The 21996-nt window shown below is 39.4% G+C and overlaps 1 long non-coding RNA gene across 1 annotated transcript; it reads left to right on the top strand.

Moving 5' to 3' along the window:
• Positions 1–4960: 4960 nt before the first annotated feature.
• Positions 4961–5706, top strand: LOC134158281 (uncharacterized). Its single transcript, XR_009962694.1, has 2 exons — positions 4961–5074; positions 5492–5706. It is a non-coding gene; the product is annotated as an uncharacterized LOC134158281 (long non-coding RNA).
• Positions 5707–21996: the final 16290 nt, after the last annotated feature.

Raw genomic sequence — 21996 nt, 5'->3', positions numbered from 1 at the left:
TCACCCCTTCCCACGTATGGAAGTTCTGTGGTTCACTGACTGACCCTGTAACTACTGTTATCACTCTGATCTTAGTTATTAGGTTCATGTAGAAGTTCCTGGATATATCCATATATCCATATTCCTGGATAATCCAGACATAAAAGAATTCTGGAACAGTATGTCCAGCAATATTTTTAGAGCTCAGACAACTCTGTTGCTGAACAGTAGTAAAAAACCTAATAGCAACTGCTGGATCACTTTCAGTTAGCTGGAGTGATTGGCGTTTCTGGCTAAAGATGAGATTAATCACCCTGCAAAGTAGCAACCATTTGTAATAATAAGAAGGGTAAATTTTAAATTATGCTTAAGTGATTGGGACTCCTAGGTCTTTCTGAGAGACTGAGACTCTAACTCCCTAAATCACTAGCCAAGAACACGTTTAGCCTCCTTGATAACTCACACATTTTTTAAAATATACTTTGCAAAAAGTATATGCAGACTTTTTTCAAATGTATCCCTTCCATTCGCAAAGCTAAATTAAAAGAGCCAAGCTGTGTGGGAAGTCTAAGTTGTGGACATATGGTACTGAGTTAATTTCTTACATATGTGATCAAATACAGTGATATAGCCATAACACAAGGCTAGAAAACCTTCCCTGTATTCCCATCCCCTAGAGGTTTGCCAACATATGTAAGAATGTATAAACTATAATGAAGGCTCAATAAAACAATGTACTTCTGGGGACTCAGCAGCCACAGCTCTCTTGCCTTCAATAGAAATGGGAGATGCTAAAAAGTTCTGAAAATTAGGCCTTAAAATGTGTTTACTTTGGTAGACACAATTTGATAATTTCCTAGAAAAAAAATCTTTGCTATTTATTTGCTCTTGGCAAACAGCAATCCCTACCATTCATAAACTTCATACCCTTGCAAACACTTATCCGTATACTGTTATGCCTAATTGACACATTCATGAGTCACAACACCAGCCATTAACTGAAATCTTAAACACTGCACTTGGTGACTGTGTATGCAGCAAGGCAGCAGTACAAAATCCCAGCTAACATTATAATGTGACATTGTGAAGGCAGGACTTTCTTCCTGTTCTTAAAGGGAGATCAGGACACTGTAATGTCATGCCTTGTACATCCATGCATGACAGGAAGAGTCTGCATTTCCAGCAGGAAACGGAGAAATGGAGGGCAGGCAGAAAGTGTTTTCATTCTAATCTTGGAGCCATTAGGGTAAATGATAAATTACAGGAACCAGACCATACAAGAGGTTTGTGGCAGAGCACAGAATTATGCTCTAGTTTCTTATGAGCAAGATTAATAACTTTCTTAGTGGATTGGACTTTTAATCAAAATTGAATCAAAATGTAATGAAAGAAATGCACTACATTTTCCGCATTTACTGCGGGTGCTTTTTATTTGGAAACTGGTGAATAATTAATTGAACAAATGACAAAAAGACATCAGACTCTTTCTTAAAGATTAATTATTGCTAGTAGATATTTTAAGCAGTTAGACTGAATGCCGAAGACAATGGCATCACCTGCACTGTTGTGACAGCAAGGAAGAAAGACAAAGGAATAACAACCCAACAAAAAGAATGTAAGAATTCTAAATAAGGAAAAAACCTAACAACACAATGTTGTTTTATTAATAAACCTAGTTTATATACCCATAAAGTGATTTTTAAATGCATGACTCATTGTCAAGAAGTAAATGAAAGAACGGTTTGAACTTTTGTGCAAAGACTTCAATTTTGATGAAAATCTAAAGCAAGGACATTTGGAAAGCCTTAATTTAAATTTTTGCTGACTCCCTCCCATAACTATTTCAATTCACTGGAGGTAACTTACATTAGCAAAGCTGAAATTCTGAAATCCACATTAGACTTGGCATTATATGAAGCAACTAAATCTTGAAATGCTACAGGGCCCTTCTGCAGTGCCTATAATAGGGCTTTTCCAGAGTTCAGCTGTTGGCTTCACTTTGGCACAACATATATTTGGTAACTTTGAAAAATAAATTATTTATTCTGGTGCCTCAGTGTAGATGTCATTCTTTTACTTGAAGAAATACTGAGAGGAGTAAGGAGACTGCTTCTTTTCCTTCCTGGAGAAAAATAAGGCTGTGCTCTCACTGTAGAGCCTAATTTTGGAATACCATTGTAAATAGTGGGGGAGGAAATGTGTTTATGTGCTACAGAAGACAGAGATTGCATGTTCAATTATTCTTGCTCCTGTAATTCTGCAAATTTGCCTAAAGACTTTAGAACTGAGTCCCTTCACAGATGTCTCCATTCACTTTAAGGATTGTTTGATTAAACTGATATGAGATTCTGACAAATTAATTAGCTGAGTTACACACATTGGTTAAAAAAACCCTCACATTAGCTCCCTAGCACTACAGACTTAGGAGAAGCCAATGCTTATATCAAAGGATGAATAAACTGAGGACTGTGAACATACTAGCCACAATGGGAAAAGGCTGATACTGTAAACAACAATTTTAATTATCTTAGGAGACCTATCTGCTATATTAGAACAGTAGGGTAGTTCCCTTCCTTAATTATTACTTTTTACAGTTATTGAGCAGATCCAGTAAAACTGAGCGGTCTACATTGTTTAGTGGGAAACACAAAGTGTACTTTTTTCCTAGCATAGATGTAGGGACTAATATAATCATAATCAAATGTCGCTCTATAAAGTTTGCTATGTATTTTATTAAGTACACATCTGAAATAGCACAGAGAGCCCTAGCAACAAATTTGTGAAGCTTTTACATTTTTCTGACAGCTCTGTAATCCAGAAGAACTGGCTGACCAGGCTGCTCAAGATTAATTCTGCCTGAAAGCAATAGAAAATAGATCTTTAGCTTTGCATATTATTGCTTATCAAATACAAAATGCTCAAAAGCTTTTCTTTATCTCCAAAGAGTAAGCAGTTGGCAGTGCCTTTTTTTGTAGTTATATTTCATGTTCATCAGTCCTGGTAACTCTAAAAGCTTACACTTTATATTGCAGATATAAGTGGCAGTATACCCATTTGCACATTAGTACATGTAAGGAAATACAATTAAAAAGGCTAAAATTTGGAAATGGCAGAATACCTCCACTGATACTGTGCCTTCCTGCCCTCAGGCATCCCTAAACATCCTGTCTCTGAATATTATAATAACGTTTTGAATATTGTAATAACTTTGTTAACACAGATGACCTACTATTTCCTCTTCAGAACTTTGGCCTCAGCTAACACACAGATGCCTCAAAAATGAAGTGGAGCAACAGGATACTTTTTTATAAATCCCTTTTCCTTAATTTCAGAAGCTGACAGGTGGATAGTGATGAAGCAGGGAGCTGCAGGAACAGAAGACATAACTTAGTCCTGGGAAAACTATTCCTATACCTAACCCTTTCAAAAACTCTTTGTGCAGTGATTCGAAACTCAGGTATGTTCTTCATCTTTGGGTGCCTGGTCTGTACCTCTAGTTTTGCTTTGAAAAATGTTAAATGGTTTCAGTTTTAGCAAAATCCATGGGAGCTAACATATCAATATGGATGTGTAATGCTAAAACAGAATTTTGACAGTCTGAAGGATTTCACATTGGACACCTAATGAGTTGGACTTCAGTCTGTGTCTCAGATCCCTGTCTCCTAAATAGAGGTAATGCCCTCAAATTTCACATGGGTTCTGCAATGATGAATGAATTGTCTGCAAAGCACTCAGATTCTGGGGTGATGAGTAACACAGAAAAGCTCAGGAGGAAAATAATAATTTTGATTTCAGAGCAGGGCTTGAACAGTGTTTTTTAAATAAGGCCCAGGACGACATACTGAACTATGAGGCTAAAAAAAAAATCAAATATTGAACAGCTACTAATTAAGTCCTTTTGACACGCTGAGTTAGGTTTGAGTATTCTTGAGAAAACTGAGTGTGTGATCCTGTAATTAAAGACTTTAATTTATATGAAAAAGGTGTTCAAATTAAAATAATGCTGATAACCTTGATACTGTCCATTTTTAATTTTTGGCAGATTAATTTCACAGCCATGACCATATTCTTCTAAGAGAGGAAACGGTATGTAAATGTAATAGAAGCAAAACCAAATCAATGGCATGGTCTTGACACCTACTTGATTCACAAGCAGAATTGGGATGTTAAGAACCACTCCACATTTCTCTTCTTAGATTAACTAAGTAAATGACAAAAGCAGCAGGGTTCTTTCCTCCTGGACCAGCACCTAAATGGGATAAGATACGTGTTTTCTTAGCAGATATGAGTTTTGGGAATCCTAGATTTTATTCAGACCCTAAGGAAGAAATTTGGCACAATATTTCACAATACTCCAAGCCTCCCTTTTAGCCAGCTCCTTTGTCCAGTCTTGTCTCCTCTGATTCTGCTCCTAATTTTCTTGCCAAACCTCTCCTTGTTCTCTATTCAGTCCTCCTAATTAATCATCTATCTGCTTCACAACAGCTGCCAGTCTTAATTTCTGTCTCAGGGAAAAACCAGTTCACATAGCTGAATCAAATTATGATCAAAGTGATTTATTGGTTTATTAATATCAGATCAGGATCTGTACATTCAAGGTCAAGGTCAACAAAACAATTTTAGACATTTACAAAATTTTAACATATACCTGCACACTTCTAAACACTCTTCCAGAACTCATGCCCCAATGTTATAATCACACACACATGCGCACACACAAACACACATCGACACAACTTCTTTTGTCAGGAAAAGCTGGTTACCAGCAGATACAGCTCTCCTGCAGGGCATGGACTCACCCACTTCTAGATGCCTTTTGATAGAAATGAGGGTGCTCTAGGTTTATGTACACTCATTTTAATTCCTACAGGCTGCTAATCCACACACTAGTGAGAACCCTTACTGAGGTCACGTGTGCACACAGGAGAGCAGATCTGCTCATCACACCCTATAGGGAGAGCCCATCATCTCCATGGAGAGCTTTTAAGGAATCTGATGAAGAAGCTTTTTTTGGTGACCTTGATAGAAGTTATGGTGTCAGTGGGGAAATCTTCTCACAGTGTCAAAGCAGGTTTACTGCTGTTTTCACTCTGAGGTATCTCTATACTCTTACAACAATTTCATGCTTCTTTTATACTTTTTCTCAACTAGATTTCGTTTCCAAAGTCTCATTGTAATTCTACAGTTACTGTTTAATCTGAATGCTGATTATTTTCCTCTTTAACAGGATCAGTTTGGGACCAAATGTGTTCTTAGGCAGTTTGGAGTGTTGATTTACAAACACTCTCACACTCATGCTTCTGTCTTAACAGCTGTTATTCAGGCTATGTCAGCAAGGGTGGGCTATGTGAGCAGCTTCTCCTCACAGTTTTTTGTCCTCCTGGCAACCTTTTCCCAGCCTTCTTGTACTTCCCCTACATTCATGTCTAGTCTCAGTTTTGTAACCTGTCCCTCCTTGCAACCTTACTGACTCCCATTACTTTTTCAGACCTTTGTCTTCTTCCACATCCAGGCAGACCCTTTGCTGAAAGTTGTGATGAAAGCTGCCTTTGGGAGTGAGGGAAAGAACCTAGTCTGGTAGAAGAAAACCCAATTTCTCTATATCAGACAGTGAATGTTCTTCTGACAACGTGAGAGTGAAAAAGCAAAACAGAGTTAATATCAGCACGTTTCAAGGTACTTAGTAAAATAGAATCCAGACCAAGCTTCAGGCCTAGATTCCTAATGGCATAATGCTATCATAATCTTGCCCCAAACTCAATTTAACTGGTAAAATAATTTCTGTGAAGGTGCAGAGGTCATGGATGACCTCCTTCTGTCAGTTGTTTTTCTGTACTGCTCCAAGAGAACAGAAAATAAATCAAGGTGCCTTCTACTGTGCCCACAGAGAAAAGATGTACAGCCAGCTGACCACAAGGCTTCTGTGCTGTTTCCAGACCACTCTTTCTTTGTGGTGACCCATGATAAAAAGCAGCAGATTGGCAGTTGATTTGACATTATTTTTCAAAGGAGACTGAACTGTGTAGTACTCCTGGAGGATGTAAGGCATTTAATTTTTTTTTTTTTTTCGAAATAAAGTCTTTGCATAGAAATTCCAGCAAGAAATCTATAGAGTTCAGCAGTACATTATGGGCTAGCACCACTCTTGTTTGAAAAAAAAAACTATTTCTAAGTCATTGATTTAATCTAGAGAAATCTCCACTGAAATTGTACTTTGTAGAAGAAACTTTTTTTTTTTCTAGTTTTTGTTTGTTTGTCTTCAGGAGCTCTAAGAGAACCCCAAAACCTTACCCATCCCCCAATCAGAGTGGAGACAAGGCCAGGGACTGCTCCTGGTATAAAGACCTGTGACCAATTGGGCAGCTATTGAAGATTTTGTGGATATCAATCTAACCATTGCTTTTCAAACCACCCTTTCAATTACTGTCTACTATTTCTTTTTTTTGTTTTTATTTTTTTTTAATTAAGGCTTGAGACATGAAAAATATTTCATAAATAGCAACTAATTTCACATTACACAAAACAACTTTTCTTCTCCTGTTGTTAACAAAAAGTTCTCATTCATTACTTCAAATACCATAACATTAAGATACTGATTAAATAGGGAGGTAAGAGAGGAAATACATATTTTCCCAATTGATCTGCTACTGTGCAGTCATCAAGATTTTTTAAGTCAAAACCCTCCTGAAGGTGAAGCACATACATAGTTGTAATGCCTGTGTTATTTCTGATTTTCTGTTTGTTTGTTTGGTGGGTTTTTTTATTCCCCAAATGAGATTTATTGACCTGTGTTTGGAATATGGGGGAATGTTTCACATGTCCCTCTAGCTCTCACACTCCTTGAAGAAAGAAAGCCATTGTGTTGAAGTTATTGAAATTCGCTATAGCGAAGTTTTTAAAGTATCTTTTTCTCTTTAATGTTTGATACACTAAAAATATGCAGGGTTAGCTAACATATGAAAAATAAAATCAAGTTACCAGCAGCAAAAGGGCAAATACAGACTATATGTATGGTACAAGTACGTGGATAATATTTTAAAAGCTCTACCTTCCTAAATCTTTTACTCGGGTCTTGCTGTATACCTGGGGCTTAAAATTTCTTGCATGCAAGTATATTATACAGCTTTAAGAATAAGTGTTTTGTGATGTTGCAGTTCTTACTGACCTCTTCTAAAGCATTGTTAATAGCTGGCAATTGAAATCTCAGAAACATAAATAGAGAATGAGGCAGACTTTCATTAGCTCCTGGGAAAAAGTATGCTTTTTTCCTGTAGACCATAGATAATAACTTTGCAGACAACAAAGGACCAGCTGAAAAGCAAGCAGTTAAGTTGTGAGTAATAGAGCCGAGTGGTTTGAAAGATGTTGTTGTATATGGCCTGACCTACATCTGAACTACTTGCAGCTTGGGGAGGGGAGTGGAGGAGAGAATTATGCTGAGCATTTGAGAGTTTCTAGAACAAATCAGAACTGATACTCTGTGTTCTCATTGTAAACAAAGTGTAAGAAAAGGAATCTGGCTTTTTTATGGAAAGTAGTGACAATGAGCAGAGAATTTCCTCAAACTATTATCTATTCATTATGGTTCCAATGCCAGTCAGTTAGATGAAGTTTTAATAGGTGTCTTTCTAGCTGTGGTTGATTTTTGCTACTGCTGTCCTGAAGAAAGTTAAATTAAAAGGTAGTAAGCAGGATTCTCATCTGCTTCACAGAGTTAAGACTATGAAAAGGCAGGAAAAAACATTGTGAAAAAAAAGCTTTTTAGTTAAAAAAAAGAAAATTGCTGTTGGGTTAGCTGCACCAACAAATAAATACAAAATACGTAAGTGAAATGATGAAATTTAGTGAGGGTAGTGAACCTGTTAACAGGCAGCAATACACTACAGAAGACATCTAATCCAGTGTGAAGGTGTAATCTCTTTATGTTTTCATCCACACAAGAACTATATAAGCTCAGCTGAGGTCATAAGTGAGCTGAATCTTCTGTTTTCAGAGCATGAATATTCAGCAATATCTCATTCTTGTTATAAACTTCACACAGAGCTGTATATGGTTAGAAGATATCACTGAAAAAGCAGGTTTCAGGCTGTTTAAGAGAAGTATCAACTTAGAATCATAGAATAGTTAGGGTTGGAAAGGACCTTAAGATCACATAGTGTCAACCCCCCTGCCATGGGCAGGGACACCTCACACTAAACCATCTCACCCAAGGCTCTGCCCAACCCGGCTTTGAACACCACCAGGGTTGGAGCATTCACAACTTCTTTGGGCAACCCCTTCCAGTGCCTCACCACTCTCATAGTAAAGAACTTCTTCCTTTATCCAATCTGAACTTCCCCTGTTAAGTTTTAACCCCTTACCCCTTGTCCTATCACTACAGTCCCTAGTGAGGAGTCTCTCTCCAGCATCCTTGTAGGCCTCCTTCAGATGCTGTAAGGCTGCTATGAGGTCTCCATGCAGCCTTCTCTTCTCCAGGCTGAACAGCCCCAACTTTCTCAGCCTGTCTTCATATGGGAGGTGCTCCAGTCCCCTGATCATCCTCATGGCCCTCCTCTGGACTTGTTCCAACAGTTCCATGTCCTTTTTATGTTGAGGACACCAGAACTGCACACAATACTCCAAGTGAGGTCTCACGAGAGCAAAGTAGAGGGGCAGGATCACTTCCTTTGACCTGCTGGTCACGCTCCTTTTGATGCAGCCCAGGATACGGTTGGCTTTCTGGGCTGCAAGCACACACTGAAGGCAGTTCGTGTTCATTTTCTCATCGACCAACACCCCCAAGTCCTTCTCCGCAGGGCTGCTCTGAATCTCTTCTCTGCCCAACCTGTAGCTGTGCCTGGGATTGCTCCAACCCAGGTGTAGGACCTCGTACTTGTCATGGTTAAACTTCATGAGGTTGGCATCAGCCCACCTCACAAGCATGTCCAGGTCCCTCTGGATGGCATTCCTTCCCTCCAGCGTATCAACCGAACCACACACCTTGGTGTCATCGGCAAACTTGCTGAGGGTGCACTCAATCCCACTGTCCATGTCGGCGACAAAGATGTTGAACAAGACCGGTCCCAACACTGATCTCTGAGGGACACCACTTGTTACTGGTCTCCACCTGGACACTGAACCATTGATCACAACTCTTTGTGTGTGGCCATCCAGCCAGTTCTTTATCCACCCAGTGTCCACCTATCAAATTGATGTCTCTCCAATTTAGAGACAATGATGTCATGTGGGACAGTGCCAAATGCTTTACACTAGTCCAGGTAGATGACATCAACTGCTCTACCCCTGTCCATCAGTTCCGTAGCCCCATCATAGAAGGCCACCAAATTTGTCAGGCAGGATTTCCCCTTAATGAAGCCATGCTGGCTGTCACCAAGCACCTTGCTGTTTTTCATGTGCCTTAGCAAGCCATCCAGGAGAATCTGCTCCAAGATTTTGCCAGGCACAGAGGGGAAACTGATTGTTCTGTAGTTCCCTGGGTCATCCATTTTCCCCTTCTTGAAAATGGGGGTTATATTTCCCTTTTTCCAGTCATCAGGAACTTCACCTGACTGCCATGATTTTTCAAATATGATGGACAGTGGCTTAGCAACTTCATTCTCCAGCTCCTTCAGCACCCGCGGATGGATTTCATCAGGTCCCATAGACTTGTGCAGGTTCAGTTTCTCAAGATGGTCTCGAACCTGATCCTCTCCTACAGTGAGCCTAAGGTCTTCATTCTCACAGTCCCTGTATCCAAGACTTGGGTGCTGTTATCAGAGCATTTGCCAGTGAAGACTGAGGCAAAGAAGTCATTCAGAACCTCAGCCTTCTCCAAATCCAGGGTAGCCAGTTCTCCTGATAGCTTCCGGAGAGGGCCCACATTTTCCTTAGTCTGTTTTTTGTTCGCTGCGTACCTATAGAATCCCTTTCTGTTACTTTTCACATCCCTAGCCAAGTTTAATTCCAACTGGGCCTTAGCTTTCCTAGCCTGGTCCCTAGCTTCTCGGACAACATCACTGTATTCTTCCCAGACCACCTGTCCTTGCTCCAACTTTTTTAAGCCTCTTTATTCCTTCTAAGTTTCCTCAGCAAAACTTCCCAGGTCATTGTGTACATCAGGATTTTAGACTCCTTCCAATGAAAAAATTATGTATATCCATATGTAGTGGGGTCAATTCAGCGATTACCCCCTGCAATTTTTCACCAAAGTCTAATTTCACAGATGTTTAGGTTTTAAGTGAGGAGGAGCTAGTAAATGTAGTTCAATGGCTTGCTATTATGTGACTTGAGAGATGGAGACCTAATATCTCAGGGAAAAAATGTCCTGAAACCACATCCCCCTTCTAAGCAAAGGCACATTGAAGCTAGGTATGAACCAAAATCTTCATTCCCATTCTTTGCAGAAACAGACATGAATGCTCCGATTCAGAAAGCTCATGAGGAGCTGTCATGCTGAATGTTGTAGCACCTGCAACTAAAGGTATAGTGTATTATAGAATCATAGAATCATAGAATTGTTAGGGTTGGAAAGGACCTTAAGATCATCAAGTTCCAATCCCCCTGCCGTGGGCAGGGACACTTACACTAAATCATATCACCCAAGGCCTTGTCCAACCTGGTCTTGAACACCACCAGGGATGGAGCATTCACAACCTTCCTGGGCAACCTATTCCAGTGCCTCACCACCCTAACAGGAAAGAATTTCCTTCTTATATCCAACCTAAACTTCCCCTGTTTAAGTTTTAACCCGTTACCCCTTGTCCTATCACTACAGACCCTAATGAAGAGTCCCTCTCCAGCATCCTTATAGGCCCCCTTCAGATACTGGAACGCTGCTCAACATCTCTTCACAGTCATATGTTAAGAAACTTACATACCCATGAACTTATGTATACTTCCACACTGACTGGGAAAAATTATGTTGCTTAACATGGCTTCATAACAAGCAACCTAACAGATGCAGTGCTAGTGAAAGAGAAATGCCAGGAGATTAAATGCCTTGTATGAATTTAGGACTTGTGACTGGAGTTCCCTATTCAATTTATCCTTTTTGTCATATAAGACTGGATCAATCTTTTTAGTTCTTTAACTCCAAGTTATACAATCCCCAAAATCACAGAAGTGTATCAATTACCATCACTGGACTAGCACAGATCACTTCCTTGGTAAGCTCTTTAAAAGACTGAGCAGTTCTGAAAAGGAAGGGAACCTGAAACAATCACTTCTTTTGAATAGAAATAACTGTGGCTTGTATGATTTGGTCTGACCTTCTTGCTGTCAGGATGTATTAGGTGTACTGTGAAGCTTACCAGATCAGACCTCAGGGGACTTTGGTAGAGGGATGCATGAGCTGTGAATTCCTGACAGCCTTAGGCACTGAGTCACTCAGCTCAGCCAGCTTGGTGGCCTATCTCAGCAGGCACAGTAACAAAACTTCAGGCACCTACTTAAGCTTTGTGTTGAAAACTTTTTGTGCCTGTGCATGCTGAAGCAATCTAGCAGCAAAGCAAGGTTTTTGTGAATCCCTTCAGAGCTAAGCATGTGAATGCAGCCTAAAATTTAATTGACGTGCCACAATTCCTTTGTGAGACTCTGCCTAAGTTCTCTGAAATGAAACGTGCCTCTTTCATTAGGAATGTCTGTCAGCATGAAAAAGAGTTAAAGGTCATTGGTTTGCAAAGTGGTATGAGCAGAATCCCAAGGCTGGTACAGCAAGTCTTGCTGAGGAAGCTGAAAGGAAAGGGATGAAGCATCTTAATTCTTGCAGGCACCCTGAGTTCTTCCAGCATTCTTCTGGTTTTGTCTGTACAACTCTTTTCTGATGAGTCTTATGATTAGAGCATTCCACCATGTGGTAGCACATTGTCCTGGGTTCAGCAGTAGCAGTCATGTTTTTTCCTTTGTGGTAGCTGGTGCAGTGCTGTGTTTTGACTTCCAGCCTGAGAACAGTGTTGGTGAAGCCGATGTTTTCAGTTGTTGCTAAGTGATGCTTACCCTGACCAAGGACTTTCTGAGTCTCATGCTCTGCCAGGGAGGAGGGGAAGCTGTGAGGAAGCAGAGATGGGGCGCCTGACCCAGGCTAGCCAGGGAGGTATTCCATACCACAGCACGTCATGCCTGGGGTGGGGGGTAACTGGGAGTTACCCGGAAGGACAGGGGCTTCCGGGTGGAACTCGCTTTCTTGGCCGGTGGTATCGTATTCTCTGCCCTTGTTATTTTCTCTTATCATTGTTGTAGTTGATAGTAGCGGTGGTGATTTGTGTTGTACATTGGTTGCTGGACTGTTCTTGTCTCGACCAGTAGGAGTTGCACTCTTTCGATCCTCCTCCCCGTTCCTCTGGGAGCGGGGAAGGGGAGAGCCCCAGTGCGGGGGGGGATGACACGGACCTCGATTGTTGTCAGCTCGGCACCACTCACTGGGAGTGAGTGAACAAGTTACCTGACTGGGTTTAAACCACAACACACATATACAGCAAAATGGCTGTGAATGGAAAACAGTGTGTATGTGCGAGATGCTGTACTTCTTTCTCAGTGCTGTATTTATTTACATATTGTAATTTTGAATACCTGTTTTATGAAAGACCCTGCACTTTATTCTCAAAATTAGCTTTATTCTTTTTCTTCTTTTAAGAAGGAACATGTACTACAGATTGCTACAATGTATACCTAACTCACACTTCACTGCAAAGATACAGGGGAATCTGAGGTGGTTGATTTTACAGGCTAAAAATCAATAGTAACCTTCACGTAGATAACACAGAAAAATAATTAAAGACACAGAAGTTTAGTGGACCTATATATCCTATTGAATTAGTAGGATGTCTTCTGCTGTGTAGGACATACATTTTTTTTTTTGAGATGTTTTAAAAACAATGAGAAGGAAGGACATTATCAATGCTTTCTAAAAACGCCATTTGCATAGCTTCACTTCAGATTCTATAGTACAATATGATAGCAGCTTTGTGTGAACATGCTAAGGGCATAGAGAAAAAAAAGAGTCCTTAAGAAGAAAGAATATGAATGGGAATACAGAAAACAGCTGAAGAAATGTATGACAAAACAAGTATTTTGCCCTCTTCATCTTTCAGAAGTAGATTAATGCCAGTAAATCCTTCAGCTGTTGTTATAGTACAAATATTAAATTATTTACCCTAAGATATCACATTTATAATGATACTCTCCAACAACAGAATTATGCAAGTAGCCCAACAAGGGACTTTTTCTCAGCTGTTAACATCAATACAAAGAGCATATGTAAATATGAGTCATGTTGCCTGTTGTACTAAGAATTCAATTAATATGAAGATTACCATTCCAGAATATAACTCCATATAAGGATCTCTTAAGCGATGTCTAATTTGTGTTAAGAAAATCTGTTTGTATAACTGTCAGCACTCAAGGAAACGTCCTTTTAGCCCTAACTTTTCTGTATTGTTAGGTACACACACAAAAAAGAAATAGCAATGTCTCCCAAATTGTGTAATTTATCAAAAAAGACACTACATCCATCTTCATCCTAAAATTACTAGTGTGCTACCTTGACATTAAGATGGTTTGATTGGTTTCTTACCCAGTTTCCCCTAACTTTCTGCCAGCCCTCTCCACAAGCATTTTTGTCGCTTTAAAGGAGGCAGACCAAAGAACAATTGAATCCAGTGGGACTTCTATTCTTGTGTTGTTTTCACAAGGAAGGTACATCAAAGTGGACTTTGGGTAGGAAGAAGGTACATTATTTATTCTTACTGTGGAAGGAATCATGAATGCTCCTTCTGATTTAAAAGCAGTGGAAGAGGGAAATTTTTGCTGACTATTCTCTACATTTGGACTGTGTTTATGTCTTAATTTACCATAATGCCTGTATAATTTGCAATTAACTTTAATAATTCATTCTTTCCACAGTTCAGTGTGTTGTTTTTTTGTTTTTTTTTTATAAGGACCAGCAAAGCAGAACTATTGACATTATTCTCACAATGGCACCTGAAGGCCCAAATAATAATTCCTCTTATAATCAAAGGATGGAAAAGTCAAAGATGTCACTTTGGCTTTCTTAACTGTGTCATGTCAATGCCAAAAAATCCTCTGCTTAATTCCGCTTGGGTGATTCAAAAAGCTGAAATGAAGCAACTGGGCTTCCTAAACAGTAAGATACTCTAGCAGTCTCCAAAGAACTATTCAAAGTGACTGGTAAGAAACAGTTTTTCTGAAAGCTGAGCCACAAAAAAATATAGAGAGATTAGGAATCTACCTATAGGCTGTAGAAGAAGGCTGAGATTGAGAGAATATGGAGCTGACTCTAAAGACTGCATCTGTGCCCACTTTTAACCCACTCCTCTTTTCTGTGCAAAAAATTGTGGCAGCTAATGGGCTAGAAGCAGGAGATGAGGGTCTGCTAATGACAGATAAAAAGTCAGGTTATAGGTTTGTCCATGTAGCTATCTTACCTTTCTTCCTGATGAAGCTCCCTCAGAAGTCTCTATGTTTGGTGGAGTCAAGAAGAGATAAGCCTTAAATTCACAGTTTCAGCAAAACATGAGAGTTCAGCACCCTCTCTTATGCCTTTTCTATAGTTTTTGGTGACTTTCTCAATGGATTATTACTTGGGTTTTGTTATCCTTTTGGGGCATATAACTCATCAGTCCCCATACATGATCCTTTAGAAGCTTTTAGAGCTTAAACTTAGAGACATTAGTAGCACTTAAGAGCACAGATGCCTGACTCTTAGTCTTTGAAGAAATGCCTGACTGTCTTTGAATAAAATTACAGGGGTCAGATTCTTAATTTTTTGGCAGTTGAATACCTAAACACTTTGAATTGTGCCCTTAGGCTTATTCAGGAGCTGTTGAGAATAAATATGACAACTTGTGTTTAAATCATTGTTTCTTTTTTTTTTTTTTGCTGTTTATATTGCTAAAATAACCTTCACTGAGGCTTTATTCCTTTAAGAAATAGTTTAAAAATTTTAGTATGGTGCATTGCTTTTAATGTTTACCACACATAAGGGCTGGCTCTTTCTAAATACAAAAGGATTTTACCACTGAACATCTTAGGGAAAAGCTCAGGTCATATGTGAAAGATAGATGTCACCATGCAAACAACAAAAATACTAATGTTTTCACTGCAAAAATGCCTAGGTCCTTTACAATTTTCATGAAAAACTGTCTTCAATTAAATAGGACACTACCAGAAGACAGCAAACGAAGGAAGCTGGAAGTTCTTGAGGCTGAGACAGGCAACAGACACTGCAATGAATGATGCCTTTGCAGCAGCTCCTGGTCATAAAATGAAAGCAGACCTTGTGAGCAGCAAGCTAAGGTTGGCCTCAAGACACCAGAAAAAGAAAAAAGAAAAGGCTTCTGGCAAATAGCTCTGTTAAGACTAAATAATAAAAAAGGGTTGTAGCATTTTTTTTCCCCTATTAGTAAATTCTGAGATTTCAAACAAAGGAGGAAGTGGAAATTCCATGTGCTCATAATAACAGTTTAGGATAGGAGAGAGAGTGTGCAACAGCTTTTATGGCAAAAGTGAGGTGGAAGGAGAGCTTGTCATGTAAACTGCAAGGACATTTAAACCAAGACTATGAGAAACCAAGACTCTGGGCTGCAGCAGTCCCTACAATCTACCTAGAATTAGAGAAAATACAAAATGGGAAGGGACTTCAGGCTGTTTACTTTATCCCTATTTAGCTTCCTTTTCATGACACCAAAAAAGGATGTCAACATGTGCTTAGCTTTAAACACATCATTTAGATTATTCATCCACTTGAGTTTTTTGCTGAATAATGGCTAGTATTGATTGCTTCCAGGTCACCCTTACAGCAAAATTAATGAAGTTAGCTTTATACTAATAAAACTGCACAACTGTAATAAGGAACAGAAAACCATACATATATGACTGTGCACTTCAGGCTCTATTGCCTGTATCAGTTATTTATTCTTCCAGATAATGGGTGGTGCAGCAGTGTCAGACAGATAGCATATTCAATAACTTTACTCTGTAATACACATTTTGAGCATGGGTATGTAAGTATCATCCCTGCGTGCTGCGTTACTTCTAAGGAGAATGCCATTAGTGACTGCCAGTTCCTGAAAAACACTAATAATGACAGTGAGCGAAGCTCATGTTATTCATGATGCTGCAGCAGCTGATACTACTTTGAGACCAGAATTTTTGTTGCCACTTCTTCCTTTCCCTGACTCTTCAGATTCTGTGAGCTTTTTTTTTCTGGTGTATTCTGCTCATTGCTAAGTGCATTTCAGAGTTAAAACATGTAAAAGAAATGCTGTAATGAGATGTTCTTTTTAATGTGCATGTGCCAAAGACTGAAAGGTTCCAAAGTTCCTAGACTAATAACGTCCGAAGCCTGAACTATTCCTTCACAAAGTAGTCCAAGCAATTTTGTCTAAAAATTCTTTTGTCAAGCCTAATATCTCACAGCTGAAGCACAGAATATCTTTTTGAAAACACACATCCAGTACAACCAATACAATCTTTTATCTGTGCTCTTTAGTAATTATTCCAATAGTTAACTGTCTGCTCTTAAAAAAACATGTTTTAATTCCAGTCTGAATTTCTCTAGCCTTAACTGCCAGTCACTGACTGTTATTGTGTTTTTGTTAAAGTATCAGTTTTCTTTTGTCAAGCCTACATATACTTGTTTCAAAATAACATCTTGTCCTTCTCTTTGAGAAATTACTTCACTCTGAGAGATATTCTCTGAAATAACTTTTGTTTATCTCTTCTGAAACTGTTAAACTTGCAGTATTCTCTTTGAAGCACACTCATCTGAAGCACATACTGCTCACCAGTGGTGGTCTTTTCTGCCCTCTACACAGGAGATTATACCTTCTCCCTCCTTCATGCTAACATCCCTGTTTCACATTCATGGAGTGCCAGGATCCTGCTTGTCACAGCGTTCACTGAGAGTTCATTAACAACTATTTATCCACCATCATTCATAATCCCTTTCCGGAATCACTGCTTTTCAGGACAAAGTCCCATGTCATAGAATCATAAAATCATAGAATAGTTAGGGTTGGAAAGGACCTTAAAATCATCTTGTTCCAACCCCCCTGCCATGGGCAGGGACACCTCACACTAAACCATCTCACCCAAGGCCTCGTCCAACCTGGTCTTGAACACTGCCAGGGACGGAGCATTCACAACCTCCCTGGGCAACCCATTCCAGTGCCTCACCACCCTAACAGGAAAGAATTTCTTTCTTATATCTAATCTAAACTTCCCCTGTTTAAGTTTTAACCCGTTACCTCTTGTCCTATCACTACAGACCCTAATGAAGAGTCCCTCTCCAGCATCCCAATAGGCCCCCTTCAGATACTGGAACGCTGCTAGGAGGTCTCCACACAGCCTTCTCTTCTCCAGGCTGAACAGCCCCAACTTCCTCAGCCTGTCTTCATACGGGAGGTGCTCCAGTCCCCTGATCATCCTCATGGCCCTTCTCTGGACTTGTTCCAACAGTTTCATGTCCTGTAACTATGATCCATGTAAACAATGTACTTAGCTTTACTTCAGCAAGTTTTGTAAGGAGAAATATATTTTATGAGATCAGGATATATATTTGGAAAAAAAGGGCAGACCTGCGCATATGACCTCTTCTTCATTTCTGTGTGAAAACTGATCAAAATCAGATAGATACACACCCGGATATTGAATAGCAGAGACAATCAGGCACTCATCCATTTTAAAACAGGAACAGATACATCTCCCATATTCCTGACAACAGATCTAACTTCTGGGATATTCTCAATTCTATGGCAGCTTTCCTCTCTCTTTTATTGCCATCTTGCTCAAATATTATTTTTTTTTTTCTGTTTTTATCACTTTCTCTTACTGAGAGCTGTCCTTCAGCTAAAGAGGGTTTTGTGCATGAGACTTGGGGTTGGAATGATTTTTCAGTTAAACCCATTAATCAAAAAAACCCAGTGCCTCTTCCTACAAACCTTCTCTTGCTTTTATACTATTAAGCCACTACAGCTGCAAAAACATTCCTATGTTTAGCTGCATCAAATGGTTGTTGTGTACTTGGAGTTAATCTACCAAATGATCTGGATAGCTATCTTTACATCAGCTTTGATATCTGCAAGCCTTAGCAGGAATTCTTTAAGGCTTTCTTCTGGATTATATTTAATAATGTCTTAATATTAGTAAATATTTAATACATCCACAATTATTTGTTTCTCATTTCATCAAACAGAAAATGAAGATTGAGAGCTGATAATATTTTTCTAAATCGCAAGCCATTTATGGTTTTGGCAGAGGTTATTTTAATTTCCCTCATAGAAGTCAATAAAAAATAATGAATCTTGTTAAAGAAATTAATCGGGTTTTGCAGCTCCCTCATGTGTATTATAACAGGCTGCATAAAGGAAGTCTTTCTTAAATGTTTAATCTTGTGTATTTCACAACTCTGAAAATATCCCTCTTCTTCCTACAGATGAGAAGAATTTTCTTTCCTCCTTCTTCAATTTACTCATCACCTTGGATTTCAGAGTTCCTAGTCCTTCAGCATCTTAGCTAGTAGTTAAAAAGACCATTTAATCCAGTGTGTGACAAATCATTTCAGCATTTGTTTAATTCTACATCCCCGATGAGTCCAGTGACTGTGTGTTGAGCTGAACCAGGCATGTTGGCCACATGAGAACAAATTTTACTTCAGTATTTCTCATGGACTTAACTCAGACTCATGGACAGCTTGGTTCTTCCATAGAAGTGTAAGGTTAAACTGAACTTCTTTCAGCTAAACTAAAATAAACATCATGATCTGATGCTGTTACATACAGAGAAAAAACTTTAATATTTTTAATTGTCAGTAGGCTTTGTCAAAGTCATAGCTATCAGGCCCATGCCTTGTTTATTTTTGAATAGTTGAGGGCTACAGTAGTCAAATTGTGCTCATATGAGGAAGAATTCACTACTAAGAAGCGAATTCTGTCTTTCCTTCCAGTGATGTCATATGAAGTCGGAGCAATCCCAGGCACAGCTACAGGTTGGGCAGAGAAAAGATTCAGAGCAGCCCTGCAGAGAAGGACTTGGGGGTGTTGGTCGATGAGAAAATGAACATGAGCAGGCAGTGTGAGCTTGCAGCCCAGAAAGTCAACCATACCCTGGACTGCATCAAAAGGAGCAGGACCAGCAGGTCAAAGGAAGTGATCCTGCCCCTCTACTCTGCTCTCGTGAGACCTCACCTGGAGTATTGTGTGCAGTTCTGGTGTCCTCAACATAAAAAGGACATGGAACTGTTGGAACAAGTCCAGAGGAGGGCCACGAGGATGATCAGGGGACTGGAGCACCTCCCGTATGAAGACAGGCGGAGAAAGTTGGGGCTGTTCAGCCTGGAGAAGAGAAGGCTGCATGGAGACCTCATAGCAGCTTTCCAGTATCTGAAGGGGGTCTATAGGGATGCTGGGGAGGGACTCTTCATTAGGGACTGTAGTGATAGGACAAGGGGTAATGGGTTAAAACTTAAACAGGAGAAGTTTAGATTAGATATAAGGAGGAAGTTCTTTACTGTTAGGTTGTGGAGGCACTGGAATATGTTGCCCATGGAAGCTGTGAATGCTCCATCCCTGGCAGTGTTCAAGACCAGGTTGGACGAGGCCTTGGGTGATATGATTTAGCATAAGGTGTCCCTGCCCACGGCAGGGGGGTTGGAACTTGATGATCTTAAGGTCCTTTCCAACCCTAACGATTCTATGATTCTATGATTCTAAGTATTTGTGACAGCAGTGTTTTCTCCATTCTTTCTTTTGAAAAATGGTGCAAGTCTCATTCCAAGATTTAACTGTATCTAATTACAACCAACCTACTCATCAGTCAAGAATAAACTGAAAATGTAGATTATTAATACCTCTGATTCACACTTTGTATAAAACTGTAAGTTTTATTAAAGCAGCAGCAGTTTGGATTTTATTCAATTCTTTTCACATAATTCAAAATAACTAAATTAGTGGCATAATTTTATTTAGGAACATGTGTAAAGCATAACCAGATAGTAGATATTACTGATTATAAAACAGGAATGATACTGACCTAGACAGAAAATCATTGTGTGATATTAAAATATATACACATTGTAATAATAGGAATCCAAGCTGGCCAACTTATTTATTTAAAGTGTGCCAATTCTGAGAATATTATTGTAAGTGTAAGTTAATGCTATTGTCATTTAGTACCATCTGTATTAACCCTAAAAGGGAACAAACAAAAGACATCAAAAGCATGAATAATAAAAGCTAATATCACCAGAAAAAAAAAACAAAAAACAACCCAAGTCCAAAATCACAAAACATAACTGAAGGCGAAGAGCATCATCGCTTCATGTTTAGCTGAGAACTTCAGGCTGAACCCATGTTCTGATCCAAATTCTGTTTCTCAGTCACAGATTGTTTGGTTGTTTAGGTTTTTTCTGGCTTTGAAGTTTTATTTCCAATAAAGATAAGGGAAAAATAAAAAAAAAAACAGAAACTCTTAAAAAGAAAATGAAACTTTTAAGGACATATGTTCAAAGAGTACTTGTATGTGAACTGAAAAAAAAATAAAATAAAAAATTTGAGACCTCAACTTTGAGAAAGACCAGAGATCAGCTGAAGAGATGGGAGGAAAGAAAACCAAATGAAATTGATTCACCATCAGAGCACAGAGCACCTGGGAGAGACTGAACAGAAAAGAAGTTGTAGAGTGGGGAAGGTAAAGAAGAGAGCAGCATAAATTGAAAAGAAGTATAGAGGTAAAAGCAAGCACTTTTAGTACAAGATATTTTTCAAGTATTCCAAAGCGTGTTCCAAACAGATTGCGCTGTATTTCATCCTTATGCAATCCAAAATTACAAAAAAAGCAACAAATACTAGTCCTCTGGGTAACAGGTCCTCTGACTGTTCTAAGTATATATCACAATTTTTTATGGACCAATTAGAAGCTTTTAGAGCCAATTTCTCCCAGTAGTGCAGATCTACTTCTAGACAAAAAGCTATGGAGTTTGAAGTAACTGTAGATTTTCACCAGTTTTGAGATCTAGCTGTCTTTTGCTGTACTTTCTTAAAGTCCTTTGTATGTGCTTTAAAAATGCAAGGCTAAATATTAAGGTACATACAGAAAATAAACTGATCTCAGATTGGAGTCTGGGTGCTCAACATGAGACTGAGGGATAAAGAAAACATCTATCTTGTTCACTTTCAGGACTTAGTGAATATGTACACTGGAAAACTTAGGATATTACAAACAATGAAGGCAATAGACAGAATGATAGAATACCGGTTTGGAAGGGACCTCAGTCATCATCTTGTCCAACCTTTCTTGGCAAAAGCATGGTCTAGATAAAATGGCCCAGCTCCCTGTCCAGCTGAATCTTAAAAGTGCCCAGTATTGGAGGTCCACCATTTCCATGGGAAGATTATTCCAACAGTTGATTGTTCTCATTGTAAAACTTTTGTGTCCAACTAGAACCTCCCTGGGAGTAATTTGTGTCCATTACCCCTCATCTTTCCAATGTGACTCCTTGAAAAAAGGGAACCTCCATCTTCTTTGCAGCCACCCTTTAAATACTGGAACATGGTGATAGGGTCTCCACTGAGCCTTCTTTTCTCAAGGCTGAACAAACCCAGTTCTCTCAGCCTTCCCTGACAAGCTTCCCAGTCCTTTGATGATCTTTGTGGCCCTTCTCTGGACCTCTTCTGCTGTCCTATGTCCTTTGCATAGCGGGGTCCGAACCTGCGCACAGTATTCCAGGTGTGGACTGGCAAGCGCCAAATAGAGTGGGTTAGTAACTTCTTTTTTTCTGCTGGTGATACTCTTGTTGATGCAACCAGTACCCTTCTAGCTTTCCTTTCCATAGCTGCACACTGTTCACTCATGTTGAGTTTGGTGTCCACCAGGACCTCATGTGCCTTTCCACAGACATTCTTCCCAGCTGGGTAGGTCCCAGCCTGTGCTGCACTCCTAGGTCATGTTTTTCCATGTGCAAGACCTTACACTTGTCTTTATTGAACTTCATATGGTTCCTGTTAGTCGACTCCTCTTGCATGT

The sequence above is a fragment of the Pezoporus occidentalis genome, unplaced genomic scaffold, assembly GCF_034315485.1.
Source record: "Pezoporus occidentalis ecotype Australia unplaced genomic scaffold, CSIRO_AGI_Poc_V1 ctg129, whole genome shotgun sequence".
Classification (NCBI taxonomy): domain Eukaryota; kingdom Metazoa; phylum Chordata; class Aves; order Psittaciformes; family Psittacidae; genus Pezoporus; species Pezoporus occidentalis.
The sequence above is the reverse complement of the archived record's forward strand: the minus strand, read 5'-3'. Positions and strand labels throughout refer to the sequence as shown.